A 12,707-nucleotide genomic window follows, 5' to 3' on the forward strand; every position below is an offset into this window, starting at 1 on the left:
GTGCTATGACGCTTCCATCCTGACGCTATGACGCTTCCATCCTGTGCTATGACGCTTCCATCCTGTGCTATGACGCTTCCATCCTGTGCTATGACGCTTCCATCCTGTGCTATGACGCTTCCATCCTGTGCTATGACGCTTCCATCCTGTGCTATGACGCTTCCATCCTGTGCTATGACGCTTCCATCCTGTGCTATGACGCTTCCATCCTGTGCTATGACGCTTCCATCCTGTGCTATGACGCTTCCATCCTGTGCTATGACGCTTCCATCCTGTGCTATGACGCTTCCATCCTGTGTTATGACGCTTCCATCCTGTGCTATGACGCTTCCATCCTGTGCTATGACGCTTCCATCCTGTGCTATGACGCTTCCATCCTGTGTTATGACGCTTCCATCCTGTGCTATGACGCTTCCATCCTGTGTTATGACGCTTCCATCCTGTGTTATGACGCTTCCATCCTGTGCTATGACGCTTCCATCCTGTGCTATGACGCTTCCATCCTGTGTTATGACGCTTCCATCCTGTGTTATGACGCTTCCATCCTGTGTTATGACGCTTCTATCCTGTGTTATGACGCTTCCATCCTGTGCTATGACGCTTCCATCCTGTGTTATGACGCTTCCATCCTGTGTTATGACGCTTCCATCCTGTGTTATGACGCTTCCATCCTGTGCTATGACGCTTCCATCCTGTGCTATGACGCTTCCATCCTGTGCTATGACGCTTCCATCCTGTGCTATGACGCTTCCATCCTGTGCTATGACGCTTCCATCCTGTGTTATGACGCTTCCATCCTGTGTTATGACGCTTCCATCCTGTGTTATGACGCTTCCATCCTGTGCTATGACGCTTCCATCCTGTGTTATGACGCTTCCATCCTGTGTTATGACGCTTCCATCCTGTGCTATGACGCTTCCATCCTGTGTTATGACGCTTCCATCCTGTGTTATGACGCTTCCATCCTGTGATATGACGCTTCCATCCTGTGGTATGACGCTTCCATCCTGTGTTATGACGCTTCCATCCTGTGCTATGACGCTTCCATCCTGTGTTATGACGCTTCCATCCTGTGTTATGACGCTTCCAACCTGTGTTATGACGCTTCCATCCTGTGTTATGACGCTTCCATCCTGTGTTATGACGCTTCCATCCTGTGTTATGACGCTTCCATCCTGTGTTATGACGCTTCCATCCTGTGCTATGACGCTTCCATCCTGTGTTATGACGCCTCCATCCTGTGTTATGACGCTTCCATCCTGTGCTATGACGCTTCCATCCTGTGTTATGACGCTTCCATCCTGTGTTATGACGCTTCCATCCTGTGTTATGACGCTTCCATCCTGTGTTATGACGCTTCCATCCTGTGTTATGACGCTTCCATCCTGTGTTATGACGCTTCCATCCTGTGCTATGACGCTTCCATCCTGTGTTATGACGCTTCCATCCTGTGCTATGACGCTTCCATCCTGTGCTATGACGCTTCCATCCTGTGCTATGACGCTTCCATCCTGTGCTATGACGCTTCCATCCTGTGCTATGACGCTTCCATCCTGTGCTATGACGCTTCCATCCTGTGTTATGACGCTTCCATCCTGTGCTATGACGCTTCCATCCTGTGTTATGACGCTTCCATCCTGTGCTATGACGCTTCCATCCTGTGCTATGACGCTTCCATCCTGTGCTATGACGCTTCCATCCTGTGTTATGACGCTTCCATCCTGTGCTATGACGCTTCCATCCTGTGCTATGACGCTTCCATCCTGTGCTATGACGCTTCCATCCTGTGCTATGACGCTTCCATCCTGTGTTATGACGCTTCCATCCTGTGCTATGACGCTTCCATCCTGTGCTATGACGCTTCTATCCTGTGTTATGACGCTTCCATCCTGTGCTATGACGCTTCCATCCTGTGCTATGACGCTTCCATCCTGTGCTTCCATCCTGTGCTATGACGCTTCCATCCTGCTTCCATCCTGCTATGACGCTTCCATCCTGTGCTATGACGCTTCCATCCTGCTATGACGTTATGACGCTTCTATCCTGTGTTATGACGCTTCCATCCTGTGCTATGACGCTTCCATCCTGTGTTATGACGCTTCCATCCTGTGCTATGACGCTTCCATCCTGTGCTCTGACGCTTCCATCCTGTGCTATGACGTTTCCATCCTGTGTTATGACGCTTCCATCCTGTGCTATAACGCTTCCATCCTGTGCTATGACGCTTCCATCCCTGCTATGACGCTTCCATCCTGTTTTATGACGCTTCCATCCTGTGCTATGATGCTTCCATCCTGTGCTATGACGCTTCCATCCTGTGCTATGACGCTTCCATCCTGTGCTATGACGCTTCCATCCTGTGTTATGACGCTTCCATCCTGTGCTATGACGCTTCCATCCTGTGTTATGACGCTTCCATCCTGTGGTATGACGCTTCCATCCTGCTTCCATCCTGTGTTATGACGCTTCCATCCTATGACGCTTCCATCCTGTGCTATTACGATTCCATCCTGTTCTATGACGCTTCCATCCTGTGATATGACGCCTCCATCCTGTGCTATGACGCTTCCATCCTGTGATATGATGCTTCCATCCTGTGTTATGACGCTTCCATCCTGTGCTATGACGCTTCCATCCTGTGCTATGACGCTTCCATCCTGTGTTATGACGCTTCCAACCTGTGTTATGACGTGTGCTTCTATCCTGTGTTATGACGCTTCCATCCTGTGCTATGACGCTTCCATCCTGTGTTATGACGCTTCCATCCTGTGCTATGACGCTTCCATCCTGTGCTATGACGCTTCCATCCTGTGTTATGACGCTTCCATCCTGTGCTATGACGCTTCCATCCTGTGCTATGACGCTTCCATCCTGTGCTATGACGCTTCCATCCTGTGTTATGACGCTTCCATCCTGTGCTATGACGCTTCCATCCTGTGTTATGACGCTTCCATCCTGTGCTATGACGCTTCCATCCTGTGCTATGACGCTTCCATCCTGTGCTATGACGCTTCCATCCTGTGCTATGACGCTTCCATCCACGCTTCCATCCTTCCTGTGCTATGACGCTTCCATCCTGTGCTATGACGCTTCCATCCTGTGCTATGACGCTTCCATCCTGTGCTATGACGCTTCCATCCTGTGTTATGACGCTTCCATCCTGTGCTATGACGCTTCCATCCTGTGCTATGACGCTTCCATCCTGTGCTATGACGCTTCCATCCTGTGCTATGACGCTTCCATCCTGTGCTATGACGCTTCCATCCTGTGCTATGACGCTTCCATCCTGTGCTATGACGCTTCCATCCTGTGCTATGACGCTTCCATCCTGTGTTATGACGCTTCCATCCTGTGCTATGACGCTTCCATCCTGTGCTATGACGCTTCCATCCTGTGTTATGACGCTTCCATCCTGTGCTATGACGCTTCCATCCTGTGTTATGATCCTGTGCTTCCATCCTGTGCTATGACGCTTCCATCCTGTGCTATGACGCTTCCATCCTGTGCTATGACGCTTCCATCCTGTGCTATGACGCTTCCATCCTGTGCTATGACGCTTCCATCCTGTGCTATGACGCTTCCATCCTGTGCTATGACGCTTCCATCCTGTGCTATGACGCTTCCATCCTGTGCTATGACGCTTCCATCCTGTGTTATGACGCTTCCATCCTGTGCTATGACGCTTCCATCCTGTGCTATGACGCTTCCATCCTGTGTTATGACGCCTCCATCCTGTGTTATGACGCTTCCATCCTGTGCTATGACGCTTCCATCCTGTGCTATGACGCTTCCATCCTGTGCTATGACGCTTCCATCATGTGCTATGACGCTTCCATCCTGTGCTATGACGCTTCCATCCTGTGCTATGACACTTCCATTATGTGCTATGACGCTTCCAGCCTGTGTTATGACGCTTCCATCCTGTGCTGTGACGCTTCCATCCTGTGCTATGACGCTTCCATCCTGTGTTATGACGCTTCCATCCTGTGCTATGACGCTTCCATCCTGTGCTATGACGCTTCCATCCTGTGCTATGACGCTTCCATCCTGTGCTATGACGCTTCCATCCTGTGCTATGACGCTTCCATCCTGTGCTATGACGCTTCCATCCTGTGCTATGACGCTTCCTTCCTGTGTTATGACGCCTCCATCCTGTGCTATGACGCTTCCATCCTGTGCTATGACGCTTCCATCCTGTGCTATGAAGCTTCCATCCTGTGCTATGACGCTTCCATCCTGTGTTATAACGCCTCCATCCTGTGTTATGACGCTTCCATCCTGTGCTATGACGCTTCCATCCTGTGCTATGACGCTTCCATCCTGTGCTATGACGCTTCCATCCTGTGTTATGACGCTTCCATCCTGTGCTATGACGCTTCCATCCTGTGCTATGACGCTTCCATCCTGTGTTATGACGCCTCCATCCTGTGTTATGACGCTTCCATCCTGTGCTATGACGCTTCCGTCTTTTACTTTAATATGTTCTATATTCCGCACAACTGTAACCACGATTATTTACGATTCTTGATTCCACTGGGAATTTTCTTTTGTGCAATAATTATTAATCCATAATCATATTTTGATCAATTAATTGATATGGTTCATGGCTAACTTATTGCTTAATAGAAAAGTCATTAAAATTGCTTTATACTAATTATCCTATTCACTGACATGCAATTTTATTATTGCAAATGATTAGATAACCTCAGTTAGGGCTCGTTCATGCCACAGTTTTCCCCAGTAGTTACAAAATTCCACTCAGAACTGTTAGGGGATCAGAAGTAATTATTGTTTTTTTTTTTAGTTTGTCAGTGTGAATGTGTGTGTGTGCCAATTAAGACGGTATAATTGTTTATTATAACGACTTTTGGGTCAAGGGAGCGTGACCTAAACTTCATAAATATTCCGGTCAGGTAACGAGTGAGGTGAGGACCTGTCTCGAGGCTGTATCTTGTGTTTCTGTGTATGTGAGGTTACTTGCTGGAAACGTCGCCGGAGAGTATGGACAAGAGGTTTTCCGATCGTGACGACGCCTTGGTTTTGCTCTATAGTATCGTAAGTCCGGATGACCTTGGTTTTGCGCCATAGTAACGTGGGTCTGAATAACCTGTTATGTAGTAAAACTAAGGTGCATTCATACTCTCAAAACCTCTCGAATTGTTGCCATCGCCTGATCTACTTTCCTGTTTACCTGTCTACGTAGACTTGTATCTCCTCGACCTCCCTTATCTGTGTTTAATTCAGCTTGTGTCCTCTCCTTCTCTACATGTTTACGTCGGTTCGTGTCCTCTCTTTTGCCCATGTCCCACTTGCCCTGCTTGAGTATAAGTCAACCAGTGTTCTCGCCCCGCCTCCTGTATCCGTATCTACGCTGGCATGTGTTCTCTCCATGTCGCCTGGCCGTATGTCACTCTGCACGTATCAGATGCTTGAATAATTTAAACATCTAAATCTGCTGAACACAATTTGTTGCCGTGGATCGCTTGGACCAGAGGTATTAGATTTCCTTCATTTTCTCATAAATCTTTGCAATTTCCTAAGCTAAACTTTATGGTAGGGAAACACCAATTTTTACGAGTGTTTGAAGCCAAGTGAAGACGCTCTTACATGTGATCTGCTTCACTCTATATTACGATCAATTTTTAGATCTTGAGCAACTGAGAATTTTATATATATATTGCTGCTGAACCTGGAAGGTGATGGAGGACAAGCGTGTGGTCAGTCAAAATGAGATGACAATCACCCTACACCTGACACAGAGTTCCACACCTGTCAAAGCCCCCCACACCTTACACAAAACCCCCACAAACACACACCCTGCATCAGTCTTTTGATTAGTCTAACCTAAAAAAAATACTTACATAACGCAAGAGGACCAGGAAGATTACCTTAAACCTATTTCACTCGCGTTTCGTAACATAACACAAACAAATATTACGTGGAAAAGTTGAACCGGCTTTCATGTTATCAAGTCTGGTAATTGTGAATATACAGAGACGGTAGAAAATAACAAACACATTATTTTTTTATCCTTTTTTTAATACGCTGATGTGTGGGTCATTAAGTGCAAAGAGCTGATGCAGTGGCGTCCTGCCTTCAGTAATGAAGAGGCATACAAGTACTGAACAAGCTTTTATTACGATAACTTTTGGCTCTTTGTTAAACTTTTGTCAGGCTTGACCAAAGTCTGCATTGAGCAGAACGTTTCGACCAATATAAGCGTGATTTGCACCCGTGTCGTTTCTTCAAGTGCAACATACTTCTCCGTGTATTCCGCTGATATACAAGGTGACTTGCCTATTCGTCAGCAGCCGCCCGAGATTGATCCTGGATCTTTCTGTTTAAGGATGTTGCCGAAAAAAAATAAATCCTGTAATAAAATATTTACCCGCTAAAAAAAACTGCATGTAAAATTACTATAAAGAATAAAGAATATTACATGCTACATGCAGTAAATTATAGTCATAAATTTAAATGATATATTCGATATTTCTTATATTTGGAATATTTTTTTTAAAAACTTCATGAAGTTAACAAAATCATATTTACAAAATCAAATGCTCCACAATATTTTTGTTTCTTTAAATCAAAAAGTGACACGAAGGGGTCATTGACGGAGAGGTCACGACACCTGACCTTGTGACCCGTAGATGACTCACAGATGAGTTACAAGAATCATTACTAACATTTTTATTATTTGTATTTTATTATTATTATTATTATTATTATTATTATTATTATTATTATTATTATTATTATCATTATTATTAACCATACCCCGGCCGGGATTGAACACGCGGTCAGAGAGTCTCAAAACTCCAGCCCGGTCAGAGACTCTCTGACCGCGGGTTCAATCCCGGCCGGGGTATGGTTTGTTTGCAATCGTGTCATTACGATTTCGTGAGTCATCATCATTATTATTATTATTATTATTATTATTATTATTATTATTATTATTATTATTTCCACTATTATTATTACTATTATTATTTCCACTATTATTATTACTATTATTATTTCCACTATTATTATTATTATTATTATTATTATTTCCACTATTATTATTATTATTATTGTTGTTGTTGTTGTTTTCATTATTAGTATTACTTCTTCCACTATTATTATTATTGTTGTTATATAAAACGTATTATTTCAGTAGGAGCCATACAGCACGAATTATGAAGGCTCGATCCTTCGTTTACTAGTCGCAAGACAGACGCTACCTGACCGAGGGGAAAGCATCATTCACATTATTATTGCATAAAGTAACAACATTTATCGATAGAGCGACGAAGTATTAAGCTCAAGGCGCAATATATTTAGTATTTTGTCTTGTTCTTTAGATTCGAGAGAAGAAGAAATAGAGTCGTTGCCTTCAGCCGACACAATCACGGTACAATTACAGACCAGCAACTCGCACACAGACAAACACCGCCCCATGTCACACACACACACACACATACACCCACACAAAATACTTCCAACCCCCGCACAAACAAAACATACAACAATGCCTCCCCTACTCACAGGCCGTCAAAAAACCTCCCCCGCCCCTCACATACACAAACTATAAAACACATTTGCTACCCCACCACACACACCATCATATACTCCCTCCCCTGCACAAACCGAGTGGCGACTAGCTGTGTAATGTTCGATTAACAGCTTCAGCAACATAATGACGGTGTAAATGCAACGGTGTAAACGTGGTGGTGTGAAAGTGACGGTGTAAACGTAAAACAAGACACAACCGCCTGTTATAATGGATGTCCCAGCATTAACGGTCAGGTGAAATTGTTATGCCGTCGAGGATAAAGTGGAGAGTCGTTTGATCATCCACGCCAACTGGACGCAGTGCTATGTGCGAAGTGGAGACTGCGGGAGAAAGTATGAGCTGAAGTATGAAATACGGTGGATTTATTGTAAGGAAAGAGGCTATGTACACAGCAAATCTTAATTTACTGACGACTTCTCGCTCTGTGTAGAGCGAAACATTTGTAAATAGTTGGCCTGCTCTTAACATAGTGTCTTCTTGCCACACTCGTGGGCAAGTCATGTCAAGCGACACCTGATAGCGGTCAGTGTGAGGTGATATACAGTACTCACCTATTTGTACTCACCTATTTGTGGTTGCAGGGGTCGAGTCCTAGCTCCTGGCCCCGCCTCTTCACCGGTTGCTACTGGGCCCTCTCTCTCCCCGCTCCATGAGCTTTATCAAACCTCGTCTTAAAACTGTGTATGGTTCCTGCCTCCACTACGTCATTTTCTAGGCAATTCCACTGCCTTACAACTCTATGACTGAAGAAATACTTCCTAATATCTCTCTGACTCATTTGTGTCTTCAACTTCCAATTGTGGCGTCTTGTTTCTGTGTCCCCTCCCTGGAACATCCTGTCTTTGTCCACCTTGTCTATTCCACGCAGTATTTTATATGTCGTTATCATGTCTCCCCTGACCCTCCTGTCCTCCAGTGTCGTCAGGCCGATTTCCCTTAATCTTTCTTCATAGGACATTCCCCTTAGCTCTGGAACTAACCTTGTCGCAAACCTTTGTACTTTCTCTAGTTTCTTGACGTGCTTTATCAAGTGCGGGTTCCAAACAGGTGCTGCATACTCCAGTATGGGCCTGACATACACGGTGTACAGTGTCTTGAACGATTCCTTACTAAGGTATCGGAATGCTGTTCTCAGGTTTTCCAGGCGCCCATATGCTGCAGCAGTTATCTGATTGATGTGTGCTTCCGGAGACATGCTCGGTGTTATACTCACCCCAAGATCTTTCTCCTTGAGTGAGGTTTGCAGTCTTTGGCCACCTAGCCTATACTCTGTCTGTGGTCTTCTGTGCCCTTCCCCTATCTTCATGACTTCGCATTTGGCAGGATTAAATTCGAGAAGCCATTTGCTGGACCAGGTGTCCAGTCTGTCCAGGTCTCTTTGAAGTCCTGCCTGGTCCTCATCAGATTTAATTCTCCTCATTAACTTCACATCATCTGCAAACAGGGACACTTCTGAGTCTAACCCTTCCATCATGTCGTTCACATATACCAAAAATAGCACTGGTCCTAGGACCGACCCCTGTGGGACCCCGCTCGTCACAGGTGCCCACTGTGATACATCATTACGTACCATGACTCGTTGCCTCCCTGTCAGGTATTCTCTGATCCATTGCAGTGCCCTTCCTGTTATATGCGCCTGATGCTCTAGCTTCTGCACTAATCTCTTGTGAGGAACTGTGTCAAAGGCCTTCTTGCAGTCCAAGAAGATGCAATCAACCCACCCCTCTCTCTCGTGTCTTACTTCTGTTATTTTATCATAAAACTCCAGAAGGTTTGTGACACAGGATTTGCCTTCCGTGAATCCGTGCTGGTTGGCATTTATACTCTTGTTCAGTTCCAGGTGCTCCACCACTCTCCTCCTGATAATCTTCTCCATAATTTTGCATACTATACACGTCAATGACACAGGTCTATAGTTTACTGCCTCTTTTCTGTCTCCTTTTTTTTTTGTGTGTGTGTGTGTCCCACTGTTATTATGAGCAAGCGTTAAGCCAGTAGCGGGTCATACAGCGCTTGGAATTTAGCAGATTATCAAGTTCAAGCCAAGAAGAGAAATATAACTCTATTTCCTAGGATCAAGACCCCTCCCTTACTGGCCTCAGGGCACCTCGCTTGAAAAGTGCGTGTAGGAAGCCTATATTCTGAAGGATGACTGGGGATGTTGACGTTCTGAAGAAGGGTAGTAGAGTACTTGCACTCTGAGAGATGAGTGGGGACGAGACAAGTCGGAGGGTCATTCGATGTGTTGTATCCAAGCATTTCTGACAAGGCAGCTGTTGACTGAATGATGGCGAATGCATTTTTCTTATATACGCTACATTAATGAGAGGCGACCCGCATGTTGATAATATCAATGAACATAATTATATTCATAAAAATAGATGAACCTTGAAGTTGAAAATTACAGAATAAGTCTTTATCACCATGAAATTTCATGAATTTGTAGAGATCTATTATGATAATTGATAAATATTACCCCGGAGCCCAATAAATTATCAATGTAGTCAGCGGCAGAGCTGTTTACAGAGGTTAAATAATTTCGTTGAAAGTAATTGAGTAAATACCCTGGGATTTAGATGCCTTTCCAATGTAAAATTCCAAAAAAATAAATATTAATAAAGTAATTACCACATTCGTAATATTCTCTCAATAGTTCTTGCAGTGGTTATGTTTGTTAATGAGGTAGAGGGAGCTTAGCTTGTTGCAACGTGTTTGTTGATGAGTTAGTGAGCTTGCCATGCAGTGACGAGTTTTTTTAATTAGTTTTTTAGTGAGTTAAGAGTGAGCTTATAAAAGCGCCTGTGAGGAACAGTCAGTGCTTTGATTAATATGACTGGAGCTGTGTGTTCTGAACCATTAAAGGGTTTAGAGGATTATGAGAGATTATGAGAGGTTATGAGAGGTTATGAGGGATGAGGGATTACAAGGACCTAGAGACCCTGAAATGCCAGATGCTCTTAATAGGAAAGGACCATGAGAAGAAAAGAGCCTCGAGGAGCTAGAGCCCATAAAGTGAGAACAATAAATAAGTGAAAGTCGAGAACTTTAGGACAAGGAATTAGAAAATGTTAAGAATTTAGGGGTCCTAAAATTTTTGAAGGTCACAAATTTCAGAGCCAGGAATGAGTAAAGGGTAAGAACCAACGGTCCTGGAATAAGCAAAGATTGGGAATAAAAGGGGTTAGGAATGAGGCTAGGTTAGGTAAGGGATATTAAGAAACACGACAAGTGTTTGTTGACGTGGGTTTTATTCTTATGATGACCCACAGCTGAAGGTATGGTCATCTAGCCGAGGTTTTCCGCTGCCATACCGGCCCAACCCTTTAAGAAATATGGTTAGGACTCAGGAATGAGATGACTGAACCTTACCACTCAGTGGTTCATTCGTGTCAGGCTCCCCCCAGCTCCGTCAAGAACAGATGTTCCAGCTTTGAATCATAAATTTGGGCTATAAAGTTTATTTGTTGTAACAATTGATTAGACGTACATAAGAGCCTTAGAGATTGATCCAGATTTTAATATAACGTTTTATTACTCTCTGCACGCCAGTAGAGAATTCCTTATTAAAAGCTAATTTTTTTTGTCAATTTTATCGCATTAATGTTTTTATTTACCGATAATATTCCCTTTAACTTTCTCCTCCATAAACTGGGCCGTAAAATATCTCCAAGTTTTAAAACAGTCACGAAAAGTTTGCTCTTCTGGAGGACCCGCTGTGTGAAGCAGTGACGGTGGTCCTCCAAGGTGGTCCTTCAAGGTGGTCCTCCAAGGTGGTCCTTCAAGGTGGTCCTCCAAGGTGGTCCTTCAAGGTGGTCCTTCAAGGTGGTCCTTCAAGGTGGTCCTTCAAGGTGGTCCTTCAAGGTGGTTCTTCAAGGTGGTCCTTCAAGGTGGTTCTTCAAGGTGGTCCTTCAAGGTGGTCCTTCAAGGTGGTTCTTCAAGGTGGTCCACGAAGTTGGCCTTCTAGTGACAGTGTTACACTGAGATGCAACATTGTGTGACCTTGGTTTAGATATTTATAGATTTTTTTATTAGCTTTGTTAAGTACAACATTTATGATCAATGTTCTGCTATTGCTTTTGAAATAAAAGTTATTGTCATCCTTCCTTGCTGTTATTCCGTTTGTTAACAGTGTTGTTATTGATTTTATTGCTAAGTTCTGTTATTGTTAACACGGATCTCATTTCATCTGAAGAATGTTATTCGTTATACTGTTATTATTCAATGATATTCGTCGTTTTTTTTTTTTTTTTTTTTTACCAGTTGATGTTTCGACAACCTTATGGCAAATTTTAACACTTCGTATTTTTGGCAAACTATTTTTTGGCGAGTTAATAATTAATTCAGTTATATTCAGTAGGCTCAACAAATTCCCGGGTCCTCGTACTCGTCCCAAAAGTTAATGCTTCTAATTAATTTCGTCTCATGAGTACCAGTGTAGGAGCCGGGTCCAACTCTCCATGTGCAGTTTACGGCACATATTGAAAAGGTGTTTGGCCCGCCAGAAATTTTATCAGTGTTGAGGCTCTGTTAATTCATCTGAATTGATATCTCGCTAGTGGACGAAACGTCTGCTCAGTCAAAGCCACAACCCATATGTTCTGTCTTTTTCTCAAGCTTATAATAATAATAATAATAATAATAATAATAATAATAATAATAATAATAATAATAATAATAATAATAATAATAATAATAATAATAATAATCTTTATTTCTACAAGTATATGATACAACTTACACAGACCATAGTTGATTTCAGTGAAATACTATATAGAAAGCTCCTAGTTATGTAGAGCATTTCGATACACAGCTAGATGAACAGGTGCAGCAGGAACACCTTGTCAGTACATTCTCCCATTCATAGCCATCTCTTCTTGAACACAGTTTTTTTAATTTTTGTCGATACATTAGCATTTGATAGTTTGAACGCGATATGAAGAGGCATTCTCAAGTTAACACGCGGAAACCAACAGTCCTATTTGTTCAATAAAATTAGTTAATTAGCACCTACACGGCGGGGGAAAATCCAGTGACGAGAGTTTGATGCTTATCGGAAGATGCATCGGAAGAAGCACAGGAGTGGTGGTGAAGCACATGAATGGTGGTGAAGCAAAGGAATGATGGTGAAGCACAGGAATGGTGGTGAAGCACA

This window comes from Cherax quadricarinatus, chromosome 27 (assembly GCF_038502225.1).
Source record: "Cherax quadricarinatus isolate ZL_2023a chromosome 27, ASM3850222v1, whole genome shotgun sequence".
Taxonomy (NCBI): Eukaryota; Metazoa; Arthropoda; class Malacostraca; order Decapoda; family Parastacidae; genus Cherax; species Cherax quadricarinatus.